Source organism: Myotis yumanensis, unplaced genomic scaffold, assembly GCF_028538775.1.
Source record: "Myotis yumanensis isolate MYYU_CA2020_CCGP unplaced genomic scaffold, mMyoYum1.0.hap1 SCAF_2, whole genome shotgun sequence".
In the NCBI taxonomy this organism is placed as follows: Eukaryota; Metazoa; Chordata; class Mammalia; order Chiroptera; family Vespertilionidae; genus Myotis; species Myotis yumanensis.
The window spans coordinates 4,716,196-4,729,991 of record NW_027223753.1 but is presented as its reverse complement, the minus strand read 5'-3'; the positions used below and the strand labels follow the sequence as shown (position 1 = coordinate 4,729,991).

Genomic DNA, 13,796 nt, shown 5'->3' with positions numbered 1-13,796 from the left:
GCTATGCTGAGCAGCAGTTAGCTCAAAATGCCTGCTTCCCCCAGGTTTCATTTCATTCTACATTCTGCAGTGTACAGGGGCGTTTATGAAGTATGTAGTGGCTGAAGGTGAACTGGGTGGTTCAGTTCTGTGGCCCACAGTCCCCATCCATGTGCATCTGGTTATGCATTCATGAGGAAGACTTGCTTGTTGGCTCTTTAAGAAGGAAGGAGAAGAGAGAGTAAATTTTATCAAGTTTTCCATTTGCTAAACTTTATCTTGTAAAGTACTTCCTTTGATTGTAGGAAGTTTTTTTCTTTTGTTTCAAATAGTTCAACTGTAATAAAGACTACTGTGTACAAATAATGGGCAAATGTGTGAAAACACTTGCTATTTGCATTTTTGGCAGTGACATGTCTCTGAAGTGAGGAAGTATGAAATAGCCTTTTGAAAGAATTGATGATTTCCATACTGAATTTGGAATTTGTTTCCTTTCAGCAACTTCCAAGAGGAGTAGATGAGAAAGTTGTACCTCAAAAATGTTTTTGATTTGTATTTGAATTGTGGGCTTGTTTGTTATCATTCAATTCATTTAGTCAGTTAAAATATATAAAAGTCCTTTGGAACGTAGTACACTATAAATATCCAGAAGACTACCTTTCTCAATTAGAATTCTTCTTGTTTTCTTTAGGCATTTGCAGCAAAAATTATGATAGCCTTAAAATCATCCCATGTGGGTGGAGTTTAGCCAGGCAAAAACCTGACTGAAATACCATAGAAAGATAAGGAGGTGAGGTAGTGGAATGTGTTGGTGAGTATTTGAGAGGTGGTGGGCCTTTGCTGGGTACGGAGTCAGCAGAGGCCATTGGAGCATTGAACGGCAGCAGTTGAACTTTTCGAGTCTCAGTTCTCAGTTGGAGTAAGTTGGAAAGTGTCCAGAGGATGGGATGTACTTCAGAAAATGAAGGTGTTGAGACTTAAGTAAGGGGCTTAGTCTCTGTTGGTCTCTCATTCTTTCCCTCTGAGCTGTGCACAATTGACTAATGATGTCTTTGGTCATGCTCCTCTGTCCCCTCTGTCCTCAGCTATGTCTCAGAACACACTGCCAGGGGTAATTGGCTTCCCCTACTCCCTTTCTCTGACCCACACTGGGCTCGACACACTAACTCCCTTGCCCTCATTCTTTTCTTATCCAGCTCATTCCTCCTCAGGCTAGACTTAATGTCCATCTTTTCTGCTTTCTCTTTCAGTTCCTCCTTGGTTGTCTCAGGAAAATATTTCTTTCCAAAACTGACCCTGATTTGGCTGGTTAGGTATAGAAAGTGGAGCTAGTAGTACCTGCACTCAGGAAGAGAGCGGCTGTATATTTTAAAAGTAAAAGCAAATATCAGAATGAACTTCTTCTCAGCCTTTGAAAATACCCAGAAGACCCATTTAAACCTCTGTAATATCTCATCCTTAATCAATTAAATGTTTTTTTGCCTTAAATACCAACATTTAAAATAAATAGAAAATGCTTTTTAATTCCTTTCAAGACTTTTATAGAGCCCTGACCGGTTTGGCTCAGTGGATAGAGCGTCGCCCTGTGGACTGAAGGGTCCCAGGTTCGATTCCGGTCAAGGCATGTACTTTGGTTGTGGACACATCCCCGGTAGGGAGTGTGCAGGAAGCAGCTGAATCGATGTCTCTCTCTCATCGATGTGTCTAACTCTCTATCCTTCTCCTTCTTCCTTCCTCTCTGTAAAAAATCAATAAAATATATTTTTAAAAAAGAAAAGAAAAAAAACTTTTATAGATATTCAGCAATATTATTTTCTACAACTTTTCATTGGAAAATGTATGTCAACCACTTAATGGATTTTAGTAGGTTAGTGACATAGCCTGGAAATATAACTAGTTTTTATATTGTTAATGTTGATAGAAATAAGGCGAGCCCCCAAAATCTGGGGTCCTGGTAGAACACAAAGCATACTCGGGAGCCAAACAACAAGGCAATATCTTTACTCTGCAGGAGGGCGCGCACGCACATGGTCTGGGAGCACATGCACGAACCACTGCACTGCTGTTTGTGTTCACGAGTTTCAGTTTTAAATCCCACATATAAGTGAAATCATATGGTTCTTAGCTTTTTCTGACTGACTTATTTCACTTAGAATAATGTTCTCAAGGTCCATCCATGTTGTTGCAAATGGCACTATATTATCCTTTCTTATGGTTGAGTACTATTCCATTGTGTAATGTACCACTTCTTCTTTATCCAGTCCTCCATCACAGGTCACTTCGGTTGTTTCCATGTCTCAGCCACCATGAATAACAATGCAGTGAACATAGGGGTGCATATATCTTTGCAAATACATGATTTTGAGTTTTTCTGGTATATACCCAGGAGAAGGATTGCTAGGTGATATGGTAGCTCTATTCTTAATTTTTTGAGGAATCACCAGACTGCTTTCCATTGTGGTTGTACCAGTCTACATTCCCGCCAGGAGTGAATGAAGGGTCTCTTTTTTCCACATCCTCTCCAACACTTGTTATTGCTAATCTTGTTGATAATGGCCACTCCAACAGGTGTGAGGTTGTATCTCATTGTCGTTTTTATTTGCATTTCCCTAATTTCTAGTGAGGCTGGAAATTTCTAGTGAGGCTATATATCTGTTCGCTGGTTGTATGTATTCTTGGGAGAGGTGTATTTTCAGGTCCTCTGCCCACTTTTGGATTGGGTTGTTTGTTTGTTTGGTGTTGAGTTTTATGAGTTCTTGATATATTTTGGAAATTAAGCCTTTGTTGGAGCTACTGTTCTCAAATATCATCTCCCATATGGTTGGTTGCCTCTTTGTTTTGTTGTCCGTTTCTGTTGCTGTGCAGAAGCTTTTTAGTTTGATATAGTCCCATTCACTTATTTTTACCTTTACTTCCTTTGCCTTTGGGGCCAAGTTCATAAAATGTTTTTTATGACCAATATCCATAAGTTTGGAACTTATATTTTCTTCTCTGTAACTTATTGTTTTTGTCTTTCACTCTTGATTGGTCACAGAACTTAGGCTCACACTCTTGCACGATTGGCTAATTTAAAGGAAGGGGTTGACCTTTGCTGTTTCCAAATGGCAGCCCCCAGGTGAGCTGCCGAGTCACTGGAGCCCAAATGGTGGCTGCCTAAACGCCGTTCTTTGGCAGAAAAGATTACTTGTTTACTCTCACAGTGTGGAAATGTGAATGTTCAGCCATGAATCCACAGTGAACTTTTGGAACATATTGAGCCAGTGTTTTTATAATTCCGCTAAAAAGTAGTCATTTTTTTCTTCTTTTCCTGATTTACCCTCTCTTCCCTCCCTCCCTTTCATCATCACCTAGTCCTGTTGATTCTGCTTCCTCAATTTCTCTTGATCTTATCATCCTCAGTGCTACATGCAGCCGATAACAGGCTCCCGTAATCAGTTACGGAAGGAAATGTTGCCTTAGATTCAAAACCACCTTAGTTGCTTCCACTTATGCTCTCCTCCAGTCTGTTGTCCACACTTAATAGCAAGGTGACCTTATAAAATCAAGTCCAATTCTCTCTGCTTTGCTTAAAGCCTTTTGATGGTGCTTGCAGCACACATGTGGGAAGAAGGGAGGATGCAGGATGATAGGAGCCTTATTGTGTCATGTCTTAGGAATCCTAGCTTAGAAAAACACGTGCCATTTTAAAGCAGAGTGATCGTCCACCCAACGAGTAAATACGGTTCCCCACTGGCAGGAGTGGAGTGGTAGGGTGACCAATGTGTCCCTGGGACTTTCTTGGTTTTTAAATGGAAATTCCTATGTCCTGGGAACCATTTCAGTCCTGGAAAATAAGGACAGTTGATCACCGTAAGTGGGAGAGCTAGGAAGAATGTGAATTTTTAAATGCATCCTGCATTCCCTTATCTCTGGGCCTTTGCACCCCAACCCCCTCTACCTAGAATATACACTTAGCTAATTGATTTTCATTCTTTCAAGTCTCAGTTAATTGTTCCAGTGGCCTTCAGACTAGCTTACAGGACTGTACTTGCCCAGCATAACACTGGCCACTCTGGACTGTGATTGCTTGTGCAATTAGGAAGGCAATGCTTCCAGTGTAGGCGTGTGCACTCCTGGTGACACATTAAAGTCACCTGAGGAGCTTTCTAAATTTTAAAAACACTTCACAGCTCTTGGCAGCCAAGAAAGGCTAGGAGTGCACTTGAGAGCCAGAGAGACACAGGCTCAAATTCTGGCATCACCACTTCCATTTATTCAACTATTTGTGGAGTACTTTGTGCCAGGCTCAGTGGCTAGGGGTATAGGCAGGAACTAAGGTGTATGGCTTGTACTGCATCCTCCACACCTTAGAGCTTTCCATCACAGCATTGTTCTCTTAACATCAGTCATTCACTCTGTACATCCTCATGGCTTTTGCTAGTTGTGTACCACAGGCACTGTCGTTTAGTATTTTAAAAGTCTTAACTTTTTGCACTGAAACATACTTGCTTTAAAATGCAATCTTATATCACCATTAAAATAAAAAAAAAGCCATAAGTAGAAGGTAACTAAAAATGAATACAACAGAAATAAACTTAAAATAATCTATATAATAAAAGCCTAAGCGACGGTTATGGCAGAACGACCGGTCACTATGATGCATGCTGACCACCAAGGGACAGACACTCAATGCCAGAGCTGCCCCCTGGTGGTCAGTGCACTTTCACAGGGGGAGCGCTGCTCAACCAGAAGCCGGGCTCACAGCTAGCAAGCACAGCGGTGGTGGTGGAAACCTCTCCCGCCTCCGTGGCAGCGCTAAGGAGCAGCAAGCAGAGCAATAAAGAGCAGCGAGCAGGTGAGCAGTAAGGAGCGAGGGGTCCCAGACTGCGAGAGGGACGTCTGCCTGCCAGCTTAGGTCTGCTCCCCATGGGGAACGGGCCTAAGCGGACACGCGGACATCCCCTGAGGGGGTCCCAGACTGTGAGAGAGCACAGGCCACGCTGAGTGATTCTCTCCCTCTCCAACCATTCCCCCCCCCCCCCCCCCCCGTCCCAGTGCACTGATTTTATGCACTGGGCCTCTAGTACATTTATAAAAATGTATTTATACAAGTAAATTACTCCATGTGAGAAATAGAGCTGTTTATGATTATTTAGCCATGACTATCCAGCTCCATGTCATGCTATTAAGACAGAAATGAGGTTTCTGCATTAATAAGATGATTTAGTTTTTAGTTTTGATATTACTAGTAAGTGGCACCTAGAGACCCATTTCTGACTGTTTAAGCAGTCAGAAAGGACAATGTATTTGCCAGAATGTAATTAAAATTCCCAGAAGAGGTCAGCAGCTCTTCTAGCAGAAAGAAGGCAAGTGTGGGAACAAGTTGCCAAATACCATTGACTAAGGTCAGGTGCCTCTCTTCTATCCCAGCGAGGAGGTTTTAAGAATCTCTTGGTTGGGTGGGTAGGGGGACCCTTCCAGGCCAGTCCTCTCACATCCTGGGACCTTCTGTAAGTCCTGCAGCGAAGTCTCAGGCTGTGCTGACGGGCTTAGGAAAGCAGACCCTCTGCACGGCTCCCCACTGTTAGGAGAATACAGTGTTAACCTTCTAAGCAATGACTGCATAGAGCAGTGGTCTTCAAAGGGGGGGTGCTTCTCCAAGAGCGCATGCGCAGGATGATCCACTGGGGCACAGGATGATCCACTGGAGCTCCCTTTTTTAAAATGTGAAATGATGTATGTAAAAACACTGAGCCCTTCTTTTTAAGAGCAGAGAAGAGACATTTTAGGTGCTTGTAGGAGAAGCCTTAGGAACAGAAGAATTTTTGTATTATTAATAGCTGAGGATAAAGTATCAAACTAAGAAAATGCCCAGTGTCCACCCCACACCCTGTCTGTGATCCTGCGATGGAGCAGTCATCACTTCCTCCTGTCGCTCAAATCAGGCAGCCTTGGCCCCGAGAATGGGGTTTGGCCAGCCTCATCTGTAGCCACATGCCCCTCCTTGCCTTAAACCTGACTCCAGTCTCTCTGGTCCAGGAGGAGGCTTCAACCTGGGGCAGGTGTAAACCAGTCACACAACCTCCATCTTATTCTTCTGCAAAGAATGAACGAAGGCTTGCCACTCTGCTGAGTAAAAACACCTATAGACATTGATCTTATTCTGAATTTGTTTCGGGGTATCTTGATAGTAATTCTTCTAATCCTGGGCCATGACCTTATATTCCTCCTCGTGGTTCTTCACCATGTAGCGTACCCAGGCTATGAGGTCCCGAGACAGTGTATTTCCTTTCTTTTCTGGGAGACTGGCTTCTGCCTCCAGGTCATTTAGCACATAGGGCTTCTGCACAAGCTCCTGAGGCCTCTCCTCTATGTTCACCTCCCTGGCCTTCATCTTTCTCTTATGGAAGGGCACTGCTTTGTTGGGGTCCATAGCCAACCCCATCTCCACCAGGTTCTGCCACATGGATTTGGTATGGTCCCAGGCATGTTGGATGTGGTAGCACTCGATCTGCAGGGCTGCCTTTTCGTAAGCATTTCGGTTCAGGAAATAACCGAACTTCTGCCTCTGGGTCTTCCCCCTTGGCCTGAGGCAGTGATGGCGAACCTTTTGAGCTCGGCGTGTCAGCATTTTGAAAAACCCTAACTTAACTCTGGTGCCGTGTCACATAAAGAAATTTTTTGATATTTGCAACCATTGTAAAACAAAGACTTATATTTTCGATATTTATTTTATATATTTAAATGCCATTTAACAAAGAAAAATCAAGAAAAAAAATGAGTTTGCGTGTCACCTCTGACACGTGTGTCATAGGTTCACCATCACTGGCCTGGGGCATCATGCTGACCACCACACAGGTAACTCAAACTCAGCGCTTCTCACTCCCAGAACCAAAAACACTAAAACTCTTGTTTTTAAATTTTAGTAGCCTGGGTATACTTCATGTACAAATATACATATTTTGGGACGTGTGTTGCTTTTTTTTTAAAAAAAATACATTTTTATTGATTTCAGAGAGGAAGGGAGAGGGAAAGAGAGAAACATCAATGATGAGAGAGAATCATTGATCTGCTGCCTCCTGCACACCCTACACTGGGGATCAAGCCTGCTACCTGAGCATGTGTCCTGACTGGGAATTGAGCTGTGACTTCCTGGTTCATAGGTTGACGCTCAACCACTGAGCCATGCTGGCTGGGATGTGTGCTTCTTGTCTACTCTTGGAATTACACAATTATAAGAATACTAGAGGCCCGGTGCACAAAAATTTGTGCACTCGGGGGGCGGGGGGAGGGGGGGTGGCCCAGCCCGGCCTGTGCCCTCTCACAGTCTGGGACCCCTCGGGAGATAACGACCTGCTGGCTTAGGCCTGCTCCCGGGTGGCAGAGGGCAGGCCCAATTCCTAAGTGCAGCCCCTGGTCAGGCTCAGACCAGGGCCGATTGGGGAGTTGGGGCGCCGCCCCCTGTCATGCACAGAGCAGGGCGGATCAGGGGGTTGGGGTGCTGCACCCTGTCACACTCAGGGCAGGGCCAATGGGGAGGTTATGGCTCTACCCTGTCACACATAGAGCAAGGCCCGTGGATGGGGGTTGGGGCGCCATCCTCTATCACCCACAGAGCAGGGCCAATCAGGGGGATGGGGCGCCACTGCTGTCACACTCGGGGCAGGGCCGATGGAGAGGTTATGGCTCTACCATGTGACACACAGAGCAGGGCCCGTGGGGGGGGGGGGCGTTGGGGCGCCGCACCCTGTCACACACAGAGCAGGGCCGATCAGGGGATTGGGGAGCTCCCCCCTATCAGGCACAGAGCAGGTCCCGTGGCGGGGGGTGGGTTGGGGCGCCGCACCCTGTCAAACACAGAGCCCCAGGGCAATCGGGATTGGGGAGTTCCCCCCTATCAGGCACAGAGCAGGGCCCGTGGCGGGGGGTGGGTTGGGGCGCCTTTCCCTGTCACAAACAGAGCAGGGCGGATAGGGAGGTTGTGGCCCCGCCCCCTATCACACACAGAGCTGCAGGGCGATCAGGGGGTTTGGGCGCTGCCCCCTGTCACGCTGATCCTGGTGCTGGGAGGCATATTACCCTTTTACTATATAGGATAGAGGCCTGGTGCACGGGTGGGGGCCGGCTGGTTTGCCCTGAAAGGTGTCCTGGATCAGGGTGGGGGTCCCCACTGGGGTGCCTGGCCAGTCTGGGTGAGGGGCTGAGGGCTGTTTTCCGGGTGGCGAGTGACTGGAGCTCCCAACCGCTCCTTGTTTTCTTTTTTTTATTCTGGGCCAGCTTTAGCTCTGAGGCCTCGCTGCTGAAAAAATGGATACACAGTTTCGGTCCGGCTGGGTTTCAGTCCAGCTGGTTTCTGGGGTTTTGTTTACCTTCTTATTTGCAACATAGTACATAGTTGCTTAGAGTTGCAACTGAGAGGCCTGCAAGTGAGGCGGGGAACGTTGGAGTCCGCAGCAAGCAAGCCTCATGCTCGCTTCAGTGCCTGGCTGCCGACCGCCATCTTCGCTGACAGTTAATTTGCATATACTCACTGATTAGCCAATGAAAAGGGTAGCGGTCGTACGCTAATTACCATGTTTCTCTTTTATTAGTGTAGAAGATCCCTATAAGTGGTCTCTGAGGCTGTCTTTGACCTTTGACCTTTTTACTAGTACCACTTTTCCTACTACTCCCAAATTCTATTTCTGCCCCTCTGGCCTTTTTGCTGTTTCCTGAAAGGCTACAGAGCACCAGCCTGTGCCCTGGTGATTCCCTCTGCTTGGAATGCCCTTCTCCAGAGATCCACTTTACCCTCTTGGCTAACCTCATCTCCTTAGGGTTTGCTAAAATGTGTTTTCTCAATGAGTCCTACTTTGACCACCCATGTCAGTATTGCAGCTGGTGCTTTGCCCCTTGCACACTCTTAAAAAAATTTTTTTTTATTCCTTACCTGAGGATATTTTTTTTCCATAAATTTTTAGAGAGAGTGGAAGAGAGAGAGAGAAAAACATCTGTGTCAGAGAAACAGATCAATTGGTTGCCTCCTGCATGTGTCCCTATCGGCTGGGGATCAAATCTGCAACCCAAGTATGTGCCCTTGACTGGGAAGAGAACTCACGACCCTTTGGTGTGTGGGCTGACACCCTAACCACTGAGCAACACTGACCAAGGCTTCCCTCACACACTCTTAATCATCCTTATCTTGCTTTACTTTGTCTTAGCATTTACATAGTACATAGTTGCTTAGAGTTGCAACTGAGAGGCCTGCAAGTGAGGCGGGGAACGTTGGAGTCCGCAGCAAGCAAGCCTCATGCTCGCTTCAGTGCCTGGCTGCCGGCTGCCATCTTGGCTGACAATTAGAAAAGTGGTACTAGTAAAAAGGTCAAAGGTCAAAGACAGCCTCAGAGTGTGACAGCGGTGGCGCCCCAGCCCCCTGATTGGCCCTGCTCTGTGGGTGATAGAGGATGGCGCCCCAACCCCCATCCACGGGCCTTGCTCTATGTGTGACAGGGTAGAGCCATAACCTCCCCATTGGCCCTGCCCTGAGTGTGACAGGGTGCAGCACCCCAACCCCCTGATCCGCCCTGCTCTGTGCATGACAGGGGGCGGCGCCCCAACTCCCCAATCAGCCCTGGTCTGCTTTGGGATATGCTGTATGCTGTTAATATGTATTATATCTGTTGGTGATTGTTTGTTTCCCCCTGCAGAACATAAGATCTATGAGGCCAGGACTGACTTTCTACTTTGTTCACGGATGTGTTCCAAATTCTTCAGAACAGTGCCTGTTTAATACATTTTTTCGTTGAATGAATAAAGCATCTGGCACATGGTAGGCTCAGTAAGTTCCCCTTAATGAGTGAATAAATTATTTAGGAAAATTGGAAATATAAAAATATCTAACATGTTTCCTGCCTTGAAATAGCTCCATGTAACAATGGAGACCAATATATAAGAAAATAATTTTAAATCTGTGAGAATTGCAGCAGTGAATTATGTGGGGAGTAGAGAGGTGGGATTAAGAGTAGGATTAATTCAGTGTGGAGGCACTCTAAAGCCCATCTGAAAGGGATGGTCTAAATGTAAAAGCTTTAAACATGTAGAAACCTGCATAAACCTGAATTTGTTTATCTAACAATAGAAGCCCGGTGCACGAAATTCCTGCACGGGGTACGGTCCCTAGGCCTGGCCTGTGATCAGGCCATCTTCCCTGGCTGCCCGCAGCCAGCCCTACCACCCACCTCTGGTTCTCTGTTCGCCATTGGGCAACCAGAGCCTGACGGCCAGGGGAAGGGACCGAGAGGTCGGCTGTTCCCTCCCGCTCACCTGCCCCGCCCCTGCTGTGGGTCACCCTCTGTGTGTGGGGCAACCGGCGGGGCAGGGGTTTTGGCCTTGTGCCACCTGTGTCCCCCGCCACCCACCCCCGGTTCCCCACTCACCATTGGGCGATTGGAGCCTGCTGGCCGAGAAAAGGGACCTAGAGGTGGTCAGTCACCTCATAGTGACTGGTTGAGCAGTCGTTCTGGTCGTTTTGCCGCTAGGGTCAATTTGCATATTACCCTTTTATTATAGAGGATAGAGGCCTGGTGCACAGGTGGGGGCCGGCCAGCCTGTCCTGATGGGGGCCACGGATTGGGGTAGGGGTCCCCGCTGGTGGGCAGGGCCGGCCGGGGCATGTACGTTCTGGTTGCTTTGCCATTTCGGTCACTGGGCTTTTATTATATAGGATGCTTGTATGTACAATGGACTTTGACCAAGATTACTAATTTATTTTTTGTTTGTTTTAAAGAATTAGATTAATAATAGTCTGCTCTTAGAGAAAGATTTTTTGGACATTTTCAAATTCAGCCCCCTCTTTCCAGTCCCTGCAAGCTATTAACCAGAAAGAAAAGTGCTTTTTCATGCTTAAATCACCAATTCCTAGTTTCTCTCCCCCTGTTTCACCCTGTACTTTCCATGCCTCAGGCAAGTCTGGGTTATCTTCAACCAATTGATCATTCCCTAAGTGTTTACTTCTTAAAACTTACTATGTACCTAGCACTGTACGTAAATAAAGAGCAGCATCTCTATATGAAAATATGTGTGGAGGTGGAAATTGCTTACTAGAAACACAATGATCTGTTTAAAAAAAACCCAAACTCTTATTCCTTGGCCAATTAAATGTCTCCCCTCCCCATTGGTAATCATTTAAATAAGTCATTTAAGTGTTTTGAAAAATGTGAGTTTTTAATCCATTAACTGTGGTTAGTCCTACATTTACTAGTCCAGAGAAAATAGAAATGAGGAAAATTATTTGAATACAGTACTTGTGGCCTTATAGAACCCTTTCTTTGTTTGACATATCTTCCCTCTAACTTGAATTAAGCAGATGGCATGTATCTATCATTTGTTCTTCTCTCTGTATTATGTTAATTGGTATTATTTCAATAATTTCATTAGTTCTGCTTTGGTAAATATATAGTAGAATGCCTATTGGAAATCTGTCTGTTCTCCCTCCCTCCTACCCCTCCCCTTCTCCTTTGGTTTCTAATACACCTTGGGTCTCTTTGGATATTTAATAATACCTTAAGGACATGATTTGGGAATAAAAAGAATAATTTAGTGATGGATCATTTCATTTCATCAAAATCTATGGCCAGAATGCTTAGACAATAGCACTTTGACATTGTGTGGCCTCTGTGTGTCTCCCTTGCACTCTCAGTCCAGGGGCATGACTGGGGAAGGGAAGGGGTTTGCTGCTGAGACGGGCATTGCCTGTTGTGATAGATGCTCTGCTTGCAGGAGCCAGTTGAGCATCTGTCCAGATACACTCCTCTTCCCTTCATATAAATAATGCAGCAGTGGCTGGTAACAAGGATGAAAAGCAAAATACTGATCTTCCTGCCTCCCCTCCCCCCACTTTTATAGAGTGATGTGCTTTGTAAACAAATAATGAATTGGGAACCTTGCTGATGGGGCAGTTTAGGCCCAGGCTGATTGCTTTAATCAGGTTTTTAGAGAGTCCATGATGGAACTCATGATCACAATGCTAATACCTAGCATTCATTGAGCCTTTCTTTCTTTCCCTCCCTCCCTCCCTCCCTCCCTCCCTCCCTCCCTCCCTCCCTCCCTCCAGTTCCTCCCCTTCCTCCCCTTCCTCTCCTTCCTTCCTTCCTTTTGTTCTCATCCGAGGATATTTTTTTCATTGCATTTTGAGAGAGAGAGATGTGAGAGAGACACCTGGAATGGTTGCCTCCTGCACTCGCCCTGACCAGAGCCAGGGATCCAAACCTGCAACCCAGTTACATGTCCTTGATAGGAAATCGAACGTCAGTGTGTAGGCCGATGCTCTAACCACTAAAAAACATCGGCCATGGCTCATTGAGCATTTCTTGTGGGCCCAGCACTCAGTGCTTTACTCAAATAATTTCATTTCATCATCATGAAAACCTTATGTAGTAGGTATAATTATTAGTCAACATTTTACAGATGAGCATATGGAGACTTGCCCAAGATTCCTGTTAGTAAATTGTAGAGCAGGGACAACCCTGGCCATATGACTCCAGAGCTGGTGCCCTTTACCACTTGGCAAAATTGCATGAAGACTGGGAAGCCATTCAAGAGCTAGGGATGAAAAGGTGTGCCTGCTCTTGGAGCACCAGCTGAGGAGAGCATCACTCATAATTCAGAATCGCCTTGAACAATACACAGGACTACACTGCAGCACTGGTGAAATGAAACAAGTTTTATCCCCAGAACTGAAAAAAATTTCAACTGTGTCTAGTTCATTGGCGGCACCATTACTTTTTTTTGTCAGGAACTAAAATACATTTCTGCTTTGGCCTGTCTAGTTGCTTCATTTTCTGAATTTGCCACTCTCCCTTGTGGAAACAGGCACACTGCCTCAGCTGGTGGGGACAGAAAAGCAGCAATGGGAGAGATTGCATTATCACCTGATGTTATTTCTTAAGAAGATCTGTAAAGTTCTAGAAATCTAACAGCTTTAAAATTTATACTTTTAGGAATTTATGTGAAAAGCTCATATTTCCTAAGCTAAATTGATTGTTCTTTCTTTCATGCGTCATACTTGCTCTTATTCTTACGCTCACATTGTCTCTGAGCAAAATAATAGAGGATATAACAAGGATACTATTGATAAAACAGATGTTTTTTTACTTTGAAATTGCATGCACTTATGGTCTTGTGTGTTAACCACTCTTAACAACTGTGTTTACTATTGAAACTGGAAATACAGACTTTGATTATAGTTTAGCCAGCTTTTCCTGTACTGCTCTCCTGTAAATGGATTATTTTTAGTTTAAATTTTTGCTGCAAGCCCTTTCCCACTACTTAATTGACTCTTCAATCATCACTTGCAGTGCACATGTCAGCATTCCCATGGATGCTAAACACACAGTTTTGTCGGCACAATGGCAGTTTCACTGTGAATTACTGGACTCTTTCTGTTGCTTTTAATATTGGAGTTGGGTCCATTCTGGTCCTACCAGTTCTTTAATGGAAAATCTAGGGAGTGTTATATCTGTCTCCAGTCAAAGTTTATCTTAATAGCTCTTGGTGGTCATCATAAAATAGTCCATCTGAAACTTAACAGATTGCAAATGAAATAGATATCCTAGTATTTGTTTTGCTGCTGCCTAATGATACCTCTATTTGAGTCATTGAATACTTTTAAAGCATAACCTTTAAAGTGTGTTCTCACATCTTAATTTGCCACTTGGCACATTTAGTTCTAACAAACCAGAGCAAATTTTGTTTTATGAGAAACTGCTTGCCAAGCTTTAATTTCGGTCTTCTTAGAGGATTACTAATGAACTTGCGAAGTGTTTATTGACAAAACAATGGCATTAAAATTCAGCAGTATT

At 45.1% G+C, this 13,796-nt stretch overlaps 1 protein-coding gene and 1 pseudogene across 3 annotated transcripts in view; one reads left to right on the top strand and one right to left on the bottom strand.

The window, feature by feature from the left end:
- RERE (arginine-glutamic acid dipeptide repeats) overlaps positions 1-13,796 on the top strand; it is a 392,160-nt gene that overhangs the window by 73,856 nt on the left and 304,508 nt on the right. The gene's annotated exons all lie outside the window — the stretch shown is intronic.
- On the bottom strand, positions 6,032-6,589 carry LOC139001536 (nucleolar protein 16 pseudogene; annotated as a pseudogene).